Consider the following 23,841-nt stretch of genomic DNA (forward strand, 5'->3'; position numbering starts at 1 on the left):
TTCAGGTGTTTGCAATCTTTAGATAAGCTATCTAGCTGATCTCCGGCTAGCTGAAGCAGTCTCAGCTTGCTACTTCTCCGCCATCTTGACTCCTCCCCCCTGATTCCTTATTTTTTATCTCTTGTGTATTAGCTACAGGTTTTTGCTTTGTGGTTAAGATGAGGCTTACATCTAAAATCTTTTAACAGCTTTTTAAGCTGATAGTAACTAAACTCCAATTGCAAATAAAACCTCTAGTGTTATTACTCCCCACATTTTGCTTTTGATGCTACAATTTATATCTTTTTATATTGTTCTTTGATTAACAAATTATCATAGTTATTTTCTATACTTTTGTCTTGTAACCCTTATACTAATTATAAATGATTTATATACCACCATTACAAATAGAGTATTCTGAATTTGACTCATCTTTACCAGTGAACTTTATACTTTCGTATAACTATAGTGTCCTTTTGTTTCTATTTGAAGAACCCCCTTCAGCAATTTCTTTTTTTTTTTCTTTCAAGATTTTCTTTAAATTCAAGTTGTTCACATATAGTGTAGTTTTGGTTTCAGGGGCAGAATTTAGCGATTCATCAGTTGCATATAATTCCCAGTGCTTATTATATCCAGTGCCATCCTTAATGTCCATCACCCAATTCCCAATTACCTCATCTTCTCATCCACCTCCCCTCCAGAAACCCTCAGTTTGTTCCCTATATTTAAAAGTCTCTTATGGTTTGCTTACCTCTGTCTTATTTTATTTTTCCTTACTTCCCCTTAAGGTCATCTATTTTGCTTTTTAAATTCCACATATAAGTGAAATAATATGGTATTTGTCTTTCTCTGACTGGCTTCTTTCACTTAGTGTAATACACTCTAGTTACTCTAGTTCTATCCATGTCCTTGCAAATGGCAAGATTTCATTCCTTTTGATGGCTGAGTAATATATATCTACATTTTTTCACATCTTCTTTATCCATTCATCAGTTGATGGGCATTTGGATTCTTTCCATGTTTTGGCTATTATGGATAGCACTGCTATAAACATTGGGATGCACGTACCTCTTCAAATCACTGCTTCTGTATCCTTCAGATAAATACCTAGCAGTACAACTGTACAATTGCTGGGCTATAGGGTAGTGCTATTTTTAATTTTCTGAGGAACCTCCATACTATTTTCCAGAGAAGCTGCACCAGTTTGCATTCCCATCAACAGTATGAGTGGGTTCCCCTTTCTCTGCTTCCTCTCCAAGATTTGTTTTTTCCTGAGTTGTTAATTTTAGCCATTCTGACAGGTGTGTGGTGGTATCTCATCATGGTTTTGATTTGCGTTTCCCTGATAATGAGTGATGTTGAGCATTTTTTCATGTGACTGTTGACCATTTGTATGTCTTCTTTGGAGAAATATCTGTTCATGTCTTGTGTCCATTTCTTATATTTTTTAATTTTTTGAGGTGTTGAGTTTGATAAATTCTTTATAGATTTTGGATACAAGCCCTTTATCTGATAAGTCATTTGCAAATATCTTCCCTTATTTCATAGGCTGCCTTTTAGTTTTGTTGATTGTTTCTGCTGTGCAGAAAATTTGTATCTCAATGAAATACCAATAGTTCATTTTTGCTTTTGTTTCCTAGCAGCTCTTTTTAAAAAAAATATTTATTTGGAGCACCTGGGTGGCTCAGTCAGTTAAGCATCTGCCTTCAGCTCAGGTCATGATCCCAGGGTCCTGGGATTGAACCTGGCATCTGGCTACCTGCTCAGTGGGGGGTCTGCTTCTCTCTCTCCCTCTGCTGTTTCCCCTGTTTGTGCTCTCTCTCTCTCTCTCTCAAATAAATAAATAAAATATTTTAAAAAAATAAATAAGTATTTATTTATTTGAGAGAAAGAGAGGGCATGAGTTGAGGGAGGGGCAGAGGAAGGGAATCTTCAAGCAGACTCCCCACTGAGCATGGAGCCCAACATGGGACTAGATCTCACCATGCATGAGATTATGACCTGAGCCAAAACCAAGAGTTGGATGCTTAACTGACTGAGCCACCCAGGCATCCCTCCTAGCAATTCTTTACTATAATATGTTTAGGCTATGTCTTTTTTAGTTTGCATCTGTTAGGGGCTTTTGTTGCTTCTAGGATAAGTACATAGATATTCATATCTCTCCCCATATTTGGAAATTTTTAGCCATTTTTTAAAGATTTCACTTATGTATTTATTTGAGAGAGAGAGAGTGAGCGAGTGCACAAGCAGGGAGAGTGGCAGGCAGAGGGAGAGGGAGATGCATGTTCCCCACTAAACAGGGAGCCTGACAACAGGCTCCCTGTTTGATCCTAGGACTTGATCCTAGGACCCTGGGATCATGACCTGAGGTGAAGGCAGACATTTTACTGATTAAGCCACCCAGGCACCCTGCCATTATTTCTTTAATGCACTATCTATTTCTCTCTCTTTTCTCCTCTGGGACTCTCAATGATAATGTTAACCCTCTTGATGGTGTCCCATAAATCCTTTAGACTTTCTTCATCCTTTTTTCTTTTTTCTCCTCTGGCTGGATAATTTCAAGTCCCCTGTCTTCAAGTTCAAATATATTTTCTTCTGCACGTTTATATCTGTTGATGATGCTATGTATTGCATTTTTCATTTCTATTCATTCTGTTCTTCAAATCCAGAATTTGGTCTTTTAAAACTATTATTTTTATGTTTTATTGAATTTTTCCCTTTGTTCAAGTATTATTTTTCTGATGTTTTTGAGTTGTTCTATCCATGTTCTCTTGTAGTTTGCAGAGAGTCCTTAAAATAATTATTTTGAATTCTTTATTAGGCAATTTTGTAGATTTCCATTTCTTTGGGATCCGTTACTGGAAAATTATTGTGGGTAGCATCCTGATGGAGTATGTGGCATAGTTTGTAGCATTTGTGACCTTTCTTCCATACTCCCAGTCACTTCACACCACTCAACTGTTCTGATCTCCTTAGTAATCTGGTTAAGGAGACCAAGAAATGGGCCTCTTGGGCAACATTCCACATGGTTGCTGGACCCAGGTACTCACTCACTGTGCTCTAACTTTCCCTGTGAGAAATTACCGGCTGAGGATCTCTACTGGTACTGAGCTGTGCCACTTTTGGGGAGAGGTGATGCAGATAAAATGAATCTGTTCTTACCCTCCTTGATAAGTCTATTCCTGGAATTTTTGCTCCAACATTGTGTTGGAACTTCTTGGCTGGACCCCTAGACTCCAACAAATGTACTTGCATCTGTGGGTAGTTGTAAAATTCATGCTTCTGTGGAGGGATGATAGTAGAAAGCTCCTATTCCTCCATCTTGCTGATGTTCTTATTTATGATGATTTTAGTTCAAGCCAGGAACCTGTAGAGTTACCTTATTTGGGGGGAGAGGGAGGGGAAAGGCTTTGCAGGTATGATTAAATTAAGGCTTTTAAGATGAAGCGATTATCCTGGATTATCCAGGTAGGTTCTAAAGGCGATCATGTACACATTGATAAATGAGAGGCAGGGGAATCTGACTCGGAGAAGTCCATTTGAAGCTGCTGGCCTTGAAGACTAATGTGGGTAACACAGCTACAAGCTAAGGAGTGCTGGGAGAGCAAAAACAGATTCTCTCCCCAAGAGCCTCCAGAAGGAGTGCAGCCCTACAACACACTGATTTCTGCCCAGCAATACTGCTTTTGGACTTCTGGTGTCCAAAACTGAGAGAATAAATTTCTGTCATTTTTTTAAAGCATTAAGTTTGGGGTAATTTATTACCCTAGGAATAAAAAAATGCACCCAGCCTCCTCCGTCCCCCCACCCCAAACCTACACATTCTCACACATGTCCCGTGTTCTGAGTGTGCCATGGGCTGGCTGTTCCCTCAGAGCGATGGAGCCATATGGACTCTCTGAGTTGTTTTTCTTGTCAGTACCACAAAATCATCGTATCTTTCTTGTCCTTTCAGTCTCAGCCTGTCTTTATCAGTGTGCACTCAAGAAGGTTGGAGGGGGATACTGCTGAGTACTGAGGCTTGACTGTGTTTGAGCTCCTCCAGATTTCAATCTACTATGCCAGTCCATGTATTGTCTCGGAAGCTCAGGGAGTTTACCTTTAACTCAGGCAAGTCCTTTGCTTATGGCAGCTCACTAGTTGGCCTGCCTATGATCCCAGGTAGTCAATGCCCTCAGGGATGAAAGCGGCTACACCAGTCTTTGCTCACCTAAGAAAGCCTAATTCCTAGAATTTAATTCATTTGAACTTCTTTGCATCTCCAACAATATCTGATGCCTTTAATTAAAAAGTACCCACAGGCACCTGGGTGGCTCAGTTGGTTGGGCAACTGCTTTCAGCTTAGGTCATGATCCTAAGGATCATGTCCCAGGATCAAGTCCCACATTGGGCCCCCTGCTCAACAGGGAGTCTACTTCTCCCTCTGATCTCTCCCTTCTCATGCTGTCTCTCTCTCTCTCTCTCTCTCTCAAATAAATAAATAAAACCTTTAAAAAAAAAAGTACCCACAGATGGCTTTAAATAAGTGTATAGATTTCTTTTTTTCCCCATTTATGTCATATTTTCTCTAGTTGTGTAGGAGTGATAATAAATCTTTATTCCAACAAGTGGAACTCTGTTCTTGCATTTTTTTCTTTTCTTACATCAGTTCTTTATTTTAACCAATTCTCTTTAAATCTTCGCTTCAATTTTTTGAAAGATTTTATTTATTTATTTGACAGAGAGAGAGGGAGTGTGGGAGCGCAAGCAAAGGTATTGGCAGGCAGAGGGAGAAGCAACTCCCTGCAGAGCAGGGAGCCCAATATGGGGCTTGGTCCTAGGACTCTGGGATCATGACCTGAGCTGAAGGCGGACACTTAACTGACTGAGCCACCCAGGCACTCCTCTCTCCTCCTTCATTTTAATAAATTTTTCCTTTGGTTTTCTTCTTTCTTTTTTTTCTTAAAAAATATATATATATATGTATATATATATACATTTATTTATTTATTTATTTATTTTCAGCGTCACACAATCCATTGTTTTTTGCACCACACCCAGTGCTCCATGCAATGCGTGCCCTCCATAATAGCCACCACCTGGCTTCCCCAACCTCCCACCCCCCGCCCCTTCAAAACCCTTAGGTTGTTTTTCAGAGTCCATAGTCTCTCATGCTCCTCTCCCCCTCCAATTTCCCTCAACTCCCCTCTCCTCTCCATCTCCCTATGTCCTCCGTGTTATTTGTTATGCTCCACAAATAAATGAAACCATATGATAATTGACTCTCTCTGCTTGACTTATTTCACTCAGCATAATCTCTTCCAGTCCCATCCATGTTGATACAAAAGTTGTGTATTCGTCCTTTCTGATGGAGGCATAATACTCCATAGTGTATATGGACCACATCTTCCTTATCCATTTGTCCGTGGAAGGGCATCTTGGTTCTTTCCATAGTTTGGCGACTGTGGCCATTGCCGCTATAAACATTGGGGTACAGATGACCCTTCTTTTCACTACATCTGTATCTTTGGGGTAAATACCCAGTAGTGCAATTGCAGGGTCATAGGGAAGCTCTATTTTTTATTTCGTTTTTTTTTTTTTTTAATTTTTTCAATTTATTTATTTTCAGAAAACAGTATTCATTAGTTTTTCACCACACCCAGTGCTCCATGCAATCCGTGCCCTCTATAATACCCACCACCTGGTACCCCAACCTCCCACCCCCCCGCCACTTCAATCCCCTCAGATTGTTTTTCAGAGTCCATAGTCTCTCGTGATTCACCTCCCCTTCCAATTTACCCCAACTCCCTTCTCCTCTCTATCTCCCCATGTCCTCCATGCTATTTGTTATACTCCACAAATAAGTGAAACCATATAATAATTGACTTTCTCTGCTTGACTTATTTCACTCAACATAATCTTATTTCTATTTCATAGAAGCTATATCTTCTTGTGTCTTTTGGAGGACTATTAGGATTTTTTTTCCCTGAGAAAAATTATCCTTCTCTGAGCCTTCAGAACTATGTTCTATTTTTCCTTATGATAAAGTAACTTTTCATAAGGTGTAAATATTTTTGTTTTCTCTGCCTACTTGGTAGTTAGCAGCTTCTGTCTTTCAAACTTAAATCTGAAAGTGAAGTTGATGTTTATTGTGCCCAGTTCAATTTGCTCTGCCTGATAGTAATTCATCTAGTGAGGTCTGTTGGACTGAGAAAAGATCTCCAGCTACCATTTTCTTAGTTTTGGGCTGGTTAGAGACTGTCAGATACAGCTCACAGGTGGAAAGACTTTCTAGAATTCACTGTTCAGTAAATTCACTGTTCAGTGAAACACATGTGAAAACACATGTGTTTTCTTAGTTACTGAGTACGCCAGGTAACAATTCAGCTTTTGTTCATCCCTCTTTGTTTACTGTAATGTTGGATACAGGGAGTCTGTTGAAATTGGGTGGGATGTCAGGAAAAGAAGAATGCTTTCAAAATGCTGGCTATAATATGAGGTGAACATAGTGATGGGGTTTGTGGCCTGATAATGGCAAGCTGTCTCTTGCCAATTTCCTGTTGAAATACAGTGATGAAGATGGGGCACCTGGGTGGTACTGTGGGTGGTGCGACTGACTCTGGTTTTGGCTTAGGTGGTGATCTCAGAATCCTGAGATCAAGGCCCACTTAGGCTCTGTGCTCAGTGCGGAGTCTGCTTAAGATTTTCTCCCTCCCCTCACCTTGCTCTCTCTCTCTGAAAGAAAGAAAAAAAGAAAGAGAAAAAATATATAACCATGAAAAAATACTCAAAACAAAAACAATAAATGAACATTATCAAAGATGACAATAAGTGACAGGTGGTCTGCTTGGCTTCAAAGTACAGTGTCTGAACAGAAAGACAAGCTGGTATGAGCTTCGAGTGGATTTTGAATCAAGTTTGGAAGAACACTGATTTAGAAAGGGTAACACGGAGGAAGGAGAATGCCGGTTCTGATTCCCGGCTCTGGGAGCCCTGGAGTCTCTCCATGAAGGTGGCTGAGAAACAGGATATGGCAGAGGAATGTTAGAGGAGTATCCAAAAGAGGCTAATGTGAAAGGAAATGTTAAAGGAGTGCAATGGAAAGGACTGAAATGGATGTCTCTGGTGGGACAAGGCCCGGGAAGACGGAATGGGAAGAAGAGCTGAGCTGAATGGGAATAGGAGTAGATGGCCCAAGGGAGATGCACTTAGGCAGCAACTGGAATGAGGATGAAAGAGTAGAAAAACATCAATGTATCAAGAGGGAATTAAACATCTTTAGGATTCTGAAAGGCACTTTGGTGTTTCTTAAGGTCTTCATGTCATAAAGGAGACAAGACGGGTATAGGAAAAATTCAAGTAATAATAATGAAATTAATTATTCATCAAACTTAAATGGATCGCTACTCAGGCCAAGGTACACTGTCACTGGTCAACAAAAATTTAAAAATTAAGAAAACAACAATAGAATTCTCTATGCAACTTGAATGTGCTAATAAGTGACTCTGCTGCTTCAGGAATTGAGAAGGCAAATAGAGCTCAAATGTCTATCTATCCAGCTGACACTGTGTGCTTGCTGGCACATTCCTTGGAGATGATAGAGCAGTCTATAGTAGAGTATCTAGAGGTGGATCCAATAATTATACCCCTTTTGTCCTCTGATTTAGACAGATTCATGCATCTGGCCACTGACACAAAGGGCCTATCTCTCAGGGATAGGATGCTTGCTGCACAGCAGGAGACAGCATTAGACTGTATCCTTTTTGTCAGCGTATAGATCTGAAGAAGGATCCTAGAAAAGGCAGAATCACCCAGGACCATTTCTCAAGCTCATTGGCAAAATAAATCCCTTCTCCTTCCTAGAAGGGAGGTTGGGAGAATTACCAAAATGGAAATCCTTCTGCATGAAAACTTAAGGAGTGGGGAAGTAGGGTATTCCTCGAACAAGAGTAAGCTAGTAAAAATTAATGCATTATAATGGAATAATAACTTCAGATGTCCTTTGGGGCTAGTGATTTCCTAATCTGAACAGAGCAGAGTCTGGGAATCTAATGAAGATACAAGCAACAGTATGGAAGAGAATTGTTGCCCTATTAGCGGTATTAGCAAGCAGAGGTAAGAAAGGACTCTAGAGAAAGTAAAGTCCGGAGAGAGAGGAGACAAAAGCTGCCTCTTTTGCATTGTATTTCCGGAGCTTTGTCCCCTGGGAAGAAGGATGCAGTGGGATTCTCAGGCTAACTCTCTGGCTTGGATTCCATGCTCATCAGGTCACTTTCTGATTATAATTTGGCTTTCCATGTAGACTTTCCAACAGCAAAGAGATTGTGCTAACATAGACATTCAAATATTTTATTTCTCACTGAGAATATGGATATTTGGCATCTGGTTTCCTGTGGGTTGTCTGATATCATTAGCACCAACCCCCTCCCCCCTAAGCCAAATCAACTTTGTGTGAACTAAAAGGCTTGAGTTGTGGACCCTGCAAAGCTGAAGAATAGACCCAGACCGAGTCTACCACAGTAAGACACGGCAGGTGTCCTCAGGGATACATCGGGTCTTCAACTTGAACCCCCGCTGATACTCCAGACCAGGAAGGCATTAAGTAATTGATGGATTTGTGCCCATGTCTTTGTGTTAAATTTGATTACATTATAGTACATTGCAAAAATGAATGGCCCATCGTTATAATTTCTATGATAGGGTCCCTAGAACCAAGGAGTTATGGCATACAAATAAAAGCCAGCAATAGTCAGAATTTTCAAAGCCATGACATACATTTCTATGCCTTTCTAAGACCACAAAAACAGTCTCCCTCTACCTTTCCTTCAGCCCCCCGCTTCCCTTTCAGTCTGCCTCTCTCAGCTCCCGTGAACCTTTCATTAGATGCTTTTATAGTCTTCAACACACATGACTTGATTTGGCTCTGAGGAGTTGAGAGGAGTGAAAGTCATCAATTTCCTATCATGAACTTGAGAAAGCATTCTTCCACAGGGAGGACTCACACGGCTGTCCCTAAGCACTCAGAGAAGCGAGGCCAATATTTCCTAGACCAAAATGCAACTGCTGAATATCACTATAATTCTGCATGTCCGAAGAACGCTGAAATTTATAAAGGACAGCTGTCCATTTCTAACCACAGAGACTTTAAAAAAAAAAAAAAAAGTTTCAAATGCAGCCTCTGCTGAGAACTTTGCTTCAGGATCTGATTTCAGCTAAGCGCTCTTGTTCACACCTCTTCTACGAGAGGACCTCTTCACCTTCCACCACGTGGCTGACTGGGCCTTTCATGGTCAGGATCAATTGTCACGGCAGGGTCAGGACAAGGAGAAGCCTTTCTTGGCCTTACAAGAAGCTCAGCCTGGGAGGTTGGCCTGGGGGCTGACCAAAAGCAAAATAGGAAAACCACTAATCAGATCCAGCTGGAACAAAGAGCCTCTGTTTATTTTGGGAAAATAACGTTATGTCATCATGACACATATCTGAATCTTGTGTGTTCAATGGGACAGGCCAGATACAGTGAGCTGTAATTCAAGCCGCAGCCACGGCTTTTCCGAGGGAAGATGAATTTATCTGGCTTCGTTGTCCTGCTCTTCAGGTGTGCCTTGTCTTAAGTGGCCACATCGTCAAGGACTTCAAAAATTTCAAGAACTGGAAATGTTGGGAGGCTGCTTATTTTGCATGGCAAGAAATCAGAATCAAAGGAATTTTTAAGACGGGGTAAATAAATGATGGGTTTAGTGGTGACAGTAGGTACTGACAAATTGCTGTCTTTCACCTTTAGAAATAATTCTCCATTGGGAAGGAGGGAGGAATCAAGTTTCAGTTTCTGAAGCCTATAGCTGAGGCATGGGAAGGATTTGTGGTCTGGGTCTGAGAAAACATCAGAGGAAAGAATATAAGAGGCTGGAGGGCTCTGGGACAAAGAGAAAGCTGCTGAGGAAGGGGTGCACTGTAAAACACCAGGAATAAACCACCCTTCTAGGAACTGGGTCCAGTACCCAGTACATAGGGTGCTGACTCTGCTGCGCGGCCCGCAGGATAACCAGCCACCCCATGACCCTCCCCTCACCTCCAGGGTCCACGCAGACTTCCTAAGTGTGTGGCTGGCAGGCCCCAAGTGGCCCGACAAGTGTTCTCTTTGACCCAGTGGTTTTTAAAAATTGAGCCTGCTAAATAAACAACACATGGAAATTCAGATTTCTAGTTTCTCTTCAAAGAAAAAAGGAATAGAAAGAATGGGCAGGTGAAGCTGAATCCTGATTCCACCTGACAGGGGCTGGCCCAAGTTCAGTGTCTGCTCATTCCAGACCCAAGAGTGGTGATTTGTGCGTGCGTGTGAGGTGGTCCCCGAGACTCAGCAGCCGGCTGGGGTTCGCAGTCCAACGCCTCCACTCACTAGCTGTGGGAACTCGGGCCAGCTTCTTCTCTGGCTCAGTTTACTTATCAGTGAGATGAGACTAGTAATCGTGCTGATCTCATAGGTTCTTGTGAAAGTTAATCAAAGTGACTGTGCTTTCACTCGTGCCAGGCAAAAGCCAACATTATATAAGTAGTTCTCATTCTTGTAACCCAGCAATAATGGTACTTCTCATCTTTTCTTCTAAATTATCTATATATGTTAATTTATCTACTCCTCCTAAGGACCCTATAAGATAGGGTCTGTTATTATCCATCTTTTGTGGCTGAGGAAACTGAGACAAGGAGAGACTAGGTAACTGCCTAAACTTGTCACATGACTGGTAAGTGCTCCAGGGTCTGTAATACATAGTATTACAGTATACTGTAATACATAATACACAGAATGATGTTCCTTCTGGTGGGGCAGGCACTCTCCAGTTTGCCAGAGCACTTGCCCTTTGCGCGCCAGTGTGTTCATATCCTTTTCTTCCATCTACCCCTCCCTCCTCTCCTTTAGGTTCTCTCATTGGCCCCTGCACACACTTAATTTTGGGACCTCTAGGGATGCCTGGGTGGCTCAGTGGGTTAGGCATCTGCCTTAGGCTCAGGTCATGACCCCAGGGTCCCGGGATCAAGTCCCACATCTGGCTTCTTGCAGTGGGGATCCTGCTTCTCCTTCTGCCTGCCACTTCCCCTGCTTGTGTGCGCTCTCTCTCTCTGACAAATAAATGCATAAAATCTTTGTTTTTTTTTTTCAATTTTATTTTTCACTATTCCAGGATTCATTGTTTATGCACCATACCCAGTGCTCCATGCAAAATGTGCAAAAAAATCTTTAAAATAAATAAACAAAAAATTGGGACTCCTAATCTAGCAGAGTGCCTGTACTACATAGCTGACTGGCACTTCCCCACATAGAACACCTCTGCCAACAAGGTCTTTATGAAGAGCCGAGCAAAGAACAAATTGTGTCTATTTCTACTCTAAGGGTCTACTTTGGTGCAGGTACTCTGTGACGGTGAAGTGTTCTCCCAAATAAGCGACATAAATAATGTGGAACTTGCTAGAAATAGAAATACTTGGACCCTACTCCCGACCTACTGAATCCAAATCTTAGGTGTAGAGAGCCCAGAAAACTGTGGTTTGCTAAGCCTCCTAGTGATGCTGATGCAAGCTAAAACTTGAGAATCACAGCACTAGAAGGTCATGTTCTTTTCTGCAAGATAAAAAAGCTAAGAAGCAATCCGGTGCAACAGCTCTATCTGCTCCTACAGAATTGGCCCAGAGAAGGATGTGGAAAAATTTTAAAAACACTCCAGTAAAAGGACTAGTTGGGAACAACACAGCTTTCCAATGAAGCTATCAGGATGAAATAGTAGCAAATTGTATGCTTAGGTAATTAATTAAATTACACTTTTATTTGTTGTCATATAAATGACATGCTTTCTACAGGATGAACCAATTAACATTTGGAGACCATCTGTTCAAACAGTGATCTTAATTTTAAAATAGTTGTTATTTTCTGGCAATAGTTAGATAAAAGGTCCAAGCACCCACAGAGGCCAGTATAAAAGAGAACGTATATCCACATATTCCTTGTGGCAGTAAGTCTGAGTCAAGGCCATCTAAAACTTGCTTTATAGAATCATAATCTATCAGGACTCTGGTTGTAACTGACAGAAACCCAACTCAAACTAGCTTAAGCAAAGTAGGAGAAATGTTATAAACGTGATTCTGACCACACTGAGTTCCAGTTCCAAAAGAATGAATAAGTTTTGGTATAAAATACGCAATGAACCAGAAATAATTTTATATGGCTCAATGAGACCTAGTCAGAAGAATGTTTATAATTATTAAATCTGATTTCCTCTTTTTTGAGCCCGTCCTAATTAGACCCCTGCTCGCTTGACTGGATCTGAGGAGGAAATAAGCCCACTTGTGACAGTATGGCCTCAGAGGAGAAAGTCCAGAAAAGTCCCAGCCCTGCTGGAGGATACTGGAAAAGGGGGTGGTGGGTGGGGTGGGGCATGATACAAGTCTGAGGCCTGTACATAGATCAGGCTCTTTGTTGGTTAGTGTAATATACATCCTATTTGGGTTATACCCTGACTCAACCCCACTTCCCTAGTTCTCCTAGGATGGATATTTGGGGACCCTCAACTCATCCACTAAGAGGAATCCTTAGAACCTCATCTGCTGTCAGTCTACTGCATCTGGAGGGAAAGATCACCCAAACCTTGAAAGCATTCTGCCCTGGCACTGTGGGAGAAGAAGTGAGGGTGACAAGGAGTGTGCCACTTCCTTCTCTTAGATCAATACCACCCAATAAATAAGTGAGTAAATCATCTCCCTTTTCAGCACATGTGGCCTAAGGAATGTTTAATTCACTTGAAACTTGTGAGTAGGCCAAGGGATATTCAATTAAGCCAGTCCAGTTATTCTCCTGAAACCCTATATTAAGGAGTTTGGAATTTATCCTCAGGGCAGTGGGGAACCCTGAATGATTTTAAGATGATTGACATAATCAGGTATGAGGTTGAGAACAATCAACTCTGGTTGCTGTGTGGAGACTAGAATTGTAGTGCTCAAGGCAACAGTTGATAGTCATGTTGAAAACAGTCACATCACTTTTAACAGATTCTGTTATCAATCTGATAAACCCAGAATTAACATTTGTTAATTTGTTAAACCCGCATGAAGCTTATTTAGAAGTCAGACAAGCTAATGATCTATGGTAGAGGATTGTCCATTTTTAAAAAGTACGATAGAGTTTGCCTTTGTTTCACAGAATCAGATTCAAACCCAGGGAGTTAATTACACTGGTTGGCAAGAATCAGAGTTCATCAGTTATTACGTACTTTGAGTAGCGTTAGTGGAAAAATATGTTCTGGTTATTTAATATTTTAAGCTAGTAACCTATATAAAGAAATGTTAGTGGGTCAAAGCAAGGCTCCAAGAACTGTGCAGCTAAGAAAAACAGACCGCTTGGGCAGAGACTTATTTCTACATTTCTGTGACTTCTTTCAACCAGAATCATGTTTCAGACCATGACTCTAAATACAGTCTCACTACTGGTTACAAAACCTCTCACAAGTGTTTGTCACACCCAGGTATTCTGGAGACAATGAGTTGCTAATAAGAATTATATTTGACCAGTTCTCAGGTCCCAGAGGAAGAGTGCTCACTTCCTTGTTCTCTACAAATTGGCTCATCCAGGTAGATTTTTGGTTTGCTTTTCTTTCAGGTTCCTAATGTTCCTGTCAAATCAGTACTTGGGAGATTAATACACATTCGCTTAAGAATGAAGCAGGCAACACTGGACCCAGTTTATCAACAGATCTTCTTTAAGAGGTAAAAGATGACTCTCTCCTGAGGAGAGAGAGTGAAAATTGAATGACTAAGCAGCAGGTACCGAGAGCAGACTAGGGGATAGGGGGCAGGGATGTGTTGGGTGGGTGATGGGTTTGGAGGAGGGCACTTGTGATGAGTACTGGGTGTTTGTGTGTAGGTGATGAATCACTGGATTCTACTCCTGAAACTAGTATTACACTATATGTTGACTAGCTGGAATTTAAATATGAACTTGAGCTCCCCCCCCAAAAAAGAACCCCCAAAAAACCAAAACCCACTAAGCAGTGGGGAAGACCACGGTATACACTACCGATACTGAAAAATGTTATAAAGATGGCATACACATAGCAAACTTTTCAGGTCTTAAGAAGGAGACTGCTTTGCCAGTGACATCCAAGCCAGCTGCTGCGGCAGTGGGCAGAGCAACCTCACTACATTCTTTGTATGCCAGCCCCTCTCGGGTTGAGGTCTTGGCCCCAATGAAGTCAGTTCTGAGCTTTTCAAAGGTTTCTAAATCAAGTCCTTCGGAAACTTGCAGTCAAGTTTTGCTCTTCTCCCTTTTGCCTCAAAGTAATGGTAGCTTCAGGCATTTCCAGACCTTCCTGTTCAGCTGAGCCCTCCAGAGGAGACTCGTACAATTCTTCCTTTTGTTTCCCTCTATCTGTAAAAAGTTCTTGTTTCCTCCAGGACATCTGTGTCTCCTCCCTACATGAGGAGGAAACTCTTGCCCTCCACCCACACTCAGGGCTGTAAGGGGTAGGTTCACAGCAGGACAACTGGTTTAGTCATGCAATGTGAAATTACTAGGTACTCAAATTAAACTTAGACCAGTGAAATACAAAATGTGCTCTTGTGTTTGGCATTATATAAACTTCTATTATCATAGAATTTATTTTTTTTTTTTTAGATTTTATTTATTTATTTATTTGACAGAGAGAAATCACAAGTAGATGGAGAGGCAGGCAGAGAGAGAGAGAGAGGGAAGCAGGCTCCCCGCTGAGCAGCGAGCCCGATGCGGGACTCGATCCCAGGACCCTGAGATCATGACCTGAGCCGAAGGCAGTGGCTTAACCCACTGAGCCACCCAGGCGCCCTATTATCATAGAATTTAGATTCTTATAGGATGCCATAAGCCACAAAGAGGGGGAGAACTAAAATCCAAGACCAACTTGCCCTGTCTGAGGTAATCCTGTGACCCTAGTAAAGCCTACCAGTCCAGCAAGGAGTGTCCAGCAGGGTTCTGCAGGGATGAGCTCACATATGGTCTCACCTAGTAACATGCATGCAGATGCTGTTCACACTAACGCTGAACTGGGTATATATTTATTTCAAAACCGAGAGCCCTCAAATAGGCTATCCACATGGCAAGCCTGCGATTTCCGATCCTGGAGTATGAAATGGCTCCTTTTCAAATATTTATGAGGACATAAATTTTCAGTTTGCTTTCCCAAGTGAATCATAACAATTTTTGATGGGAGGATTCATCCAAGGAAATGAAAATATCCCCAGTCACTATTAATTAAAAGGAAATGTACTAAGACATATATCACTTTGGCTAGAAGGAGCATTCCACGTCTGAAATATAACAGAATCTGCCAACTCTCATTGGAAGGGGGGACTAATTTGAGCCAGAAAGGCCCTATCAGAGAAGTATCTAGCAGTCCTGAGCTTTGTCAGACTTCAGAGAAACTGGTGTAGAAGAGCAAGAGTTAAGATGATAATGAACCTCTTGGAGAGGTTCTCTGAGACCAACTCCATCAGGAAGACAGTGAGACACATCCCAACAAGAGAATTCAAGAATGTGGAGGTTTGACACACCCATGAGACTTAGCAAATGGGCACAGTAAGTACTAAGAGACGGACACAATATTTTCATCAATCCTTATCAAGGATCTGTTGGATGATATGTGCTATGTTGTGTTGACAAACATAGGTTAGACTAAGGACCGAGGCAAACACATCAGACCCTCTCCAAAAGTTGGAAGCAACTTAAGTATACATTGAAGGATGAGTGGATAAACAAATTGTGGTCTATACATACAATGGAATGATATTCAGCCTTAAAAAGGAAGGAGATTCTGACACACACTACAACATAGATGAAACATGAGGACAGTATCTGAGTGGGAAAAAAAAGTAAAAAAAAAAGACAAATACTATATGATTCCACTTATATGAGGTATCTGGAATAGTCAAATTCATAGAAACCAAAAGTAAAATGGTGGTTTCCAGGGGTTACAGAGAGGAGGTAATAGAATATTATGGACTGAATGTTTATGTCCCATCAAAATTTATCTGTTGAAATCCTAATTCGCAATGTGATGGGATTAAGAAGTGGGGGCTTTGGAAGGTGATTACGTCATGAGGGTGGAGCCCCCATTAATGGGATTGGTGTCCTTCAAGAAGAGACCTCAGAGAGCTCTCTCCCCTCCTGCTATGTGAAAATACAGTGACAAGACAGTCATCTATAAACCAGAAAGCAGGCTCTCATCAAGCACTGAATCTGCTGGCTTGGACTTCCCAGACTTCAGGACTGTGACAAATCAGTTTTTTGTTTAATCCAATCTACCCAGTCTATGGTACTTTTGTATAGCAGCCTGAATGGACTAAGATGTGGGAGCTGTTGTCTGATGGATACAGAGTTTCAGTTTTGGAAGACAAAAAGGGTTAGGGAGATTGGTTGCATAGCAGTGTGAATATACATAATACTACCAAAATATATAGTTGAAAATGGTTAAAATGGGTAAATTTACATTACGTGTATTTTACCACAATTAAAACATTTTAAGACATGTATCAAAGTTCATATTTTATGTAGGTGCAGTTTATTGTATATCAGACATACCTCAATTAAACTATCTTTAAAGAAACAAAGAAAAAATAATAACTCCAGATGAGGTCAGCAGGGAGGGGCCCATTTTGCTTGCGTGGTCGGAGAAGACTGCAGTTCCCAGATGGGTACAAGTGGAAGAAGGAAGTTAACTCTGTGAAGTATTTAATACCAATATTCTAATAAATATATGGTAATATTAATAGATATCATAAGGGATATCCTGTATGTTAAACATACTGTTTCTTACCTCCACTGTGGAATATTCATCCAATTTTCCCTTGGTATTTGGGATCAATCATCCCAACCAACACTGTTGAGAAGCCCAAAGTGGTAAGGTGGCAGTTTTAATTATCAGTTCGATGGAATCATTATTTTGTCTACTGGTAAAAGCATTCTTCCCTCTGGAACTAAGAGCTCTAGGCCCACACAGCAGAAAGCTGTAGAAACACAAAACAAAAATTTTGCTATTATTAGGAAGAAGAGTGAGTGGTACCACTCCCATTTCCACCCCTTGATTCCTGGACCCAAGCATCGTGGCTATCTGAGAAATAGCCCCAGATATTGGCTGCTGATTCATAGTTTGTATAGCCCACTGGAGAACCTTGCCCCAGCCCTGCAAGGTATTGCCACCATACTGGCACCATAACAGCCAGAATGATAGAAAATATAAGCATACCAGTTATCCAACAGGGGGTTAATATCCAAAATATATAAGGAACACTTACAAATCAAAATTCAAATAATAATAATAATAAGCAAAAATTCAAATAACCCAATTAAAAAATGGGCAAAGGACCCGAGTAGACATTTTTCCAAAGAAGACATATAAATGGCCAACAGCTGCATGAAAAGATGCTCAACATCATTAATCATCAGGGAAATGCAAGTCAAAACTCCAGTGAAATATCAGCTCATATTTGTTAGGATGGCTATCATTTTTTAAAAAAAGAGAGATTATTGTACAAGAGTAATGTGTATAAATCAACCAAGCTCAGTGCCCTGAATAAGAATATTTATTATTGGGCGCCTGGGTGGCTCAGTGGGTTAAGCCGCTGCCTTCGGCTCAGGTCATGATCTCAGAGTCCTGGGATCGAGTCCCGCATCGGGCTCTCTGCTGAGCAGAGAGCCTGCTTCCCTCTCTCTCTCTCTCTCTCTCTCTCTCTCTGGCTGCCTCTCCGTCTACTTGTAATTTCTCTCTGTCAAATTAATAAATAAAATCTTTAAAAAAAAAAGAATATTTATTATTATTAATGTTATAAATAATATAGTATTTCTATAAATTAAATACACATTTTCATAAAGACTACAGTTCACAGAGAAAAAAGTGTCAAGAGATAACAAATCCTGGCAAGGATATAGAGAAAAGGGAAACCTTGTACATTATTGGTGGGACTGTAACTTCAAGCAGCCATTATGGAAAATAATATGAAGATTCCTTAAAAAATTAAAAATAGATTATCATAAGATCTAGCAATCCCACTTCTGGGTATATATCAAATAAAACTAGTATCTCAAAGAAATAGCTGCTCTCCTGTGTTCATCACGTGACATTGTGCTGATTGGACCTAATGAGTGAGAAGTTGTAACTTGTAGATTTATTGGTAGGATACAGTGTATCATAGTGTGGAAAATAAATCTGACTAAAATTTAGGGGCCTTCCACCTCAGTGCAATTTCTAGGGGTTTCAGTGATATGGGACATGTTGAAATTATCCCTTCTAATGTGAAGGAAAAGTGGTTACAGCTGGTCTCTCCTACAACCAAGAAAGAGGTACAATACAAGAAAGAGGTACAGTACTCCTACAACCAAGAAAGTGGGCTTCTTCTGAGGGCAACATCTTATTCATTTGAGTGTGTTACTTCAGGCCATTATCATGTGACCTGAAAAGTTAGAGTGTAATTCCAAGGTCCTTCTTGTTCCAGGAGTTTGCACAAGTTCAGGGACTATCATCAGTCCTCTCGATGTGCCATTTCTATTTCTGCCCATTTCCCTTCTGCTCTCCCTAGACTGCCGTTCTCCATTGCTTCTGCTTCCTTCCTAATAACTGAATGTACTCTTGCTGCTATTTTATGATTTCTCTCTCTGAGCTTAAGATCTTCTGGCTCATTTCCAGAAGGGATGAATTCTTTAAATATAATTCGGTGGGGAGGGGGGGACAAAGCAGACCCAGAAGATTACATTATTTGTGTGAGATTATTTTCAGAAAGCTCAAAGTCAAATAAAATAAATAATATATTGTTTAAACATAATATTAATGACAAAACTATTTTTTAAAAAAAATTCAGACTAGTCCTTTGTCTAAGTGGGGAGAAGAAGGCAGGAGACAGGAGGATGAAATGGGAAGAGTGATTAGGAAGTCATAAGTTATTGAAAAGTTCTGGATTTTATACTGGTTTGTGGATTTCCAGGTGCTCATCATATTATTACATATTATTGTATGTATTGTATATTTATAGCTTATATAATCATTTCTTATATGTTTGTAGTTTACATATTCATGATGAATATTCTCTTGAATGTGGCAGGTATTACATTAAACACAACAGAGGAGAAGCATTTGAAAAATAAAAAAAGAAACAAAAGGCTGAGAAGGGCTAGTGGAGCAAGTATGTAGCCAACTTAAATGAGTTCAATTTCCAGGTCAGATGAATTCTGTCCCAGAATGTTAAAAGAATTTGCAGATGTGGCTGTTAAAAGTCTTTAGGAAATCATGAATGGGAGACATGATAGTAAAGCAGAGATAGTTAAATAACTACCCTGATTTTTTAGAAGCAGGGAAAGGTAGATTTTTTTTAAAATAATGGCAATCAACTTAATATTGATTCCTGTCACAAATTTCTAATAGATGGTATGTTGGCATTTAGAAAAGAATCATGTGCCCACCAAGAACTTCATGGGTTATTGGCAAATGTAATTTCCTTTTGTTATTGGGTGATCGGACTTGTACTGACCGTGATTAGGCAAGCATAAACATAGTGTAACAATATGTTTGCAAGACTTTTGATAAAATAACTCCTCTGTTCTTCCTAACAGGAGAGAGAGCTATATAATAAAATAGTAGGAGTGTGTGGATTTGTTGCTGATTGAGCAATCCAAAGGATATTGGCCAGTATCAGCCGGAATGGAGACACGAGTGAGCTCTGTCTCTGGCCACCTTGCCTTTCTTGTGCAGACTCTAAATGTGGTTGGCAGGGGGGGGGGGGTGATGGAGCTCACACAGAGTATCAGAACTAAGACTAAGAGAGACCTGGATAGGACATAGGTTGAAAACAAAGCCCTCAATTTAGTTTGAAAATGTACTTGGAATAACATGGTTGTGAGGAAGAGCTGAACCAACAGCCACTTGTTCAGACAAGGGATGGTGAGAGGCAGAGACCAGAAGAAGAAATATATCCTCCGAGCTAGCTCAAGGGAAACGGCCTGTAAAGGTTGCTAAAAGAACCTTTTAGAGTGTAAAATCCACACTCTATTTTGCAGTTGGTTAAAACACACCTGGAGTGTGAGCCAAATGGCAGGCACATATTTTAAGAGGGACATTGACCAACTAAAGAGAATCCTGTGGAGGGCGGGTTGGCTTTGTACGAGTCACACCGAGAGGTTGAAGGATTGTAGAATTTTTTTTTTTTTTTTTTAGAGAGAGGAAAAGCCTTGATTTGTGATGGCTACTTTTAACCTACTATGATGTGAGGAAGGGATTAGACGTATTTAGTCTCCAGATGACCTAACTTGGTTTGGTAAAAGGAATCTTGAAGAAGGCAGATTTTTCTTTCAGAAAATAAGAGAGAGAGAGGATTTTCTAACAAAACCATCCAGAGGCCGAACATCTATCTCTTACAGAAGTAAGTTCCCATACTAGAAGTGATCAACAAGTTCTGAGCATTTTAGGGAGAATTCCGTCACTGGGTGGAAGATTTCCTTAGACAACCATCAAGATCTTTACCAGTGGTTAAGGTTCAGGGATTCTGTACCTATCCTTTAACAAAAACTCAACTTCCTAATTCTGAAATGGTATTAGGAAAACACTATTTGGCTGTCAGTTGACTCCAGGAATCCATCTTAAAAGTATAGTTGCTTATGGGTACAGGAAGCTTTAAGCAATTAGCATATAACCTTAACCTAATTTATCAAAGATTGGCAATAGATTGGACTCAAAAATCTGGAGGGAAAGAGAAAGAAATAAAAAAAATATTACTTTTATTAACAAAACATGATCATCGTAACTGTAAAGGAATTTTTATGGCAGGAAAAGAAATCACCCTTGCTCTGTTGTCTTAAAACTGATTTCACTTTGACATTTCCTGCATTTGTCCTTCTACATGCTGTTTTTTAAAAATTATTATTTTTTAACATGGGGTAGTCAGAAATATTTTGATGGGAGAAGGTTGGGGAAATAGATTTATAAAGTCAAGAGTTAGCAGCCTGGTTCAGAGCAGAAGAGCTCTAAAAGCCTAGATGTGAACAAAGGAGTAGGAAGGCTGAAGGAGGAAAGGAACTGGCTGGTTAAGGAACTGGCTGGAATGGTACAAAGTGCCTGCTTTTGGGTGGTGATTTGCTACTTGCTATGCCCTGCCTTGACCAGCTAGAATGGCTGGTTCTTCTTTAGGCAAAACCCATATGCCCCTGCCTACTCCCACTGCCTCTAATACCCCTGCACCCTTTCTGCTGCTCTGCTTCCTGGGCCTCTTCCTGCAGGGAAGCCCAGCCAAGTGAGGCTCCTTTTATTGCAATGTGACCAGACACACTCCCAGTTCCAGATGTTGCTGGCATCAGTTGAACAAACCTCATGAAAACCATAAAGCCAAGTACAAACCCCAGATCAACTGCTTTAGATGTTTTCTTTTTCTGAGAACTGGGACAGGGGTCTCAATCCTCTTCATGCCTCTCTCAAGTTAAAGCTATATGGAGACAAATAAAAACCACAGTTTTCAACCTGTTGTTAATCATTACTGTGTAAGAATAGCATATGGCCCAGTAGAGCCTAGTGAACATTACCAAAGGTTACAAATATGGTGCAGGGAGATCTGGTTTCTAGTTCCATACCACGGGGGTGGTGGTCTAATTTGGCTAGAGGCCATGGAGAGTCTAGAAAGGTGACAAAAATGCATTTTGAGACTTGTTTCCTTACCTCAAGGTAATAAAACTCACTGGAAAAATACAGAAAACTATTCCGCAGCTGATGGAAGGGCCAAGCCCTGCCAGGGTAAGGTGGACCCATGGCCTATGTCAAGGGCATTAGAAGGAGGAAGGAATAGTGCCACGGTGATTACAACATGAAGAACCTGCTTTCCCATGCAGGGTCTGGTCTGAGTTCCCACAGCAGGGAAGCTGCCACCTGGAATGCCAGGCTTCTGGTAGGACCTGGATCCTTGGATATTACATCTGCAGTTCGGGCCTCATAAGTACATAGGGTATATCTGCTGACCCCCAAAGTCAAGGAAGACAGAAATATTCTTTTTTTTTTTTCAAACCTTTAACTTCTCCTATGCCTATAGGTCCAAGTATGTTTTTCCTCTTGCCTAGAACTCCATCTCTATCCTAGATCCCTTTGCCTGGCTCCTACATGTCCTTTAAAACCTTGGTATTACTCCTCTGGGAAGTCTTCTTGAACCCTCTCTTCCAACACCTGGTTGGCCTCACCTCCAGCACCTGGTGCCCTATGACTGTGTTACACTATTTTGTCTTTTCCCCATTTAGCCCCAGTCTTCTTTGAAGCGAGGGTGATGTCTAATCCATTCTGTCCACGCAGGACTGCTTGGCACTGTTCTCTGAATAAACAAATAAAGGAATACCATCCTGGGATTCTGAGGAGCTCCAGCAGAGTAGCAGAGATGTCCTAAAGATGGATTGTCAGCAGAACGGAGGAATGAGGCTTCTCCCAGGGATCCCAAGACCATTAGTTCCCATCAAGGTCAAGGATGGGGAAGTGAGAGTGGCCCCAGGATTGGCTTGGTGATCATTTTGCTCTTAGAACTGAATATGCAGAGTGTGTAGCAGTTCTAAGGCAACTTCCAGAGCAGTGATGATGAAGGCTTGTTTTAAGTTATAATGTGGCCTCAACACAGCAATTGGGAGAGGTCCCCTGAGACATGTGAATACTACAATGTCTCAGAGATTCTTCCAGAGCAGGCCCAATAGGAGCCCTAGTTGCACTGCGTTTTGTTGCGAGATGAAGAGCAGTGTCACAGCAGCCCTAGGGACAGTCATGATGGTGAGGGGCCTGGATGTGAAGAAGCAGTGGGTGGGACCTGGCACTATTTTGAGGGAGTCAGGTTGACATACATGATGTAATGCACATAATTCCTGCCAGAGTAAGCCTCAAATATGTAAGACTACTAGTAGTAATAATATCATTATTAATATTATGAAGCCAAAAATTAAAATGACCCCAACACTAAATAGCCAATTATCTGTGGAGGGGGTGACTTCATGGTTCAAGTAGTTTCATTCTGAGATGAAAGGAATAGAAAGCAAGTGGAAGACAAGAATCAACTAGGCTTGGTCATCAAAGAACTGTGGGACTCTTGAAATTTGCCAATCAGCATTCTCACTTGAGACAAAAGAAGCACAGACTTGTGTTAATGGAGAACTGTTCAGCTTCCATTATTAGTTCTTGTGTTTCTGTCCCTGTGGCACCAAGAGGTTGTCACAGAGAGGAGTGGTGAGGTAAGTGAAGGGCTTTGTCATGTGCAGTTGTTGTCCTGCTTGTCAGCAGAGAGGGGCCTCACCCCCACTCCCTCTCAAGAAGCAGGAGTACCCTGGTCATTATGGGGGTAACTGTGTTGCTCGGTGGGGGCAAAGGGATTGTGCCTCTTTTTGTTACCAATTTACTGTTGTAAGGACTCACTAATGTCTTTCAAAGGCTCAACACCTTCTGAAGAAAACACTCACAAACCATTTCTACCTAGCAGAAACAATCAAGGGACTTATTCAAACAAGCCTTCAGACTCAGGAGAGGATATTCTAGACCAGGGGCTGACAATTTTTCCTGTGAATAGCCAGAGAGTGAATATGTTAGGCTTTTTGTAGACCATGACCTTTATTTCCTAACTACTCACCTCTGCCCTTGGAGCATGAAAGTAGCCATAGACACCATGTGAATATATGAGTGTGGCTGTATCTCAATAAAATTCACTTATGAAATGACTGGATTTGACCTATGAGCCATGGTTTGCTCACCCCTAAAATCAACAAAAAGCTATCATTACTGAAACGGTTCTTTCACATTACAGTAGCTTACTGCTGTGTTCTGGGTTCCGGTAGGGAATGAAACTTCTGGATGGGTGTGACCTGTAGGGTAGAAG

The sequence above is a fragment of the Mustela nigripes genome, chromosome 14, assembly GCF_022355385.1.
Source record: "Mustela nigripes isolate SB6536 chromosome 14, MUSNIG.SB6536, whole genome shotgun sequence".
NCBI lineage: Eukaryota > Metazoa > Chordata > Mammalia > Carnivora > Mustelidae > Mustela > Mustela nigripes.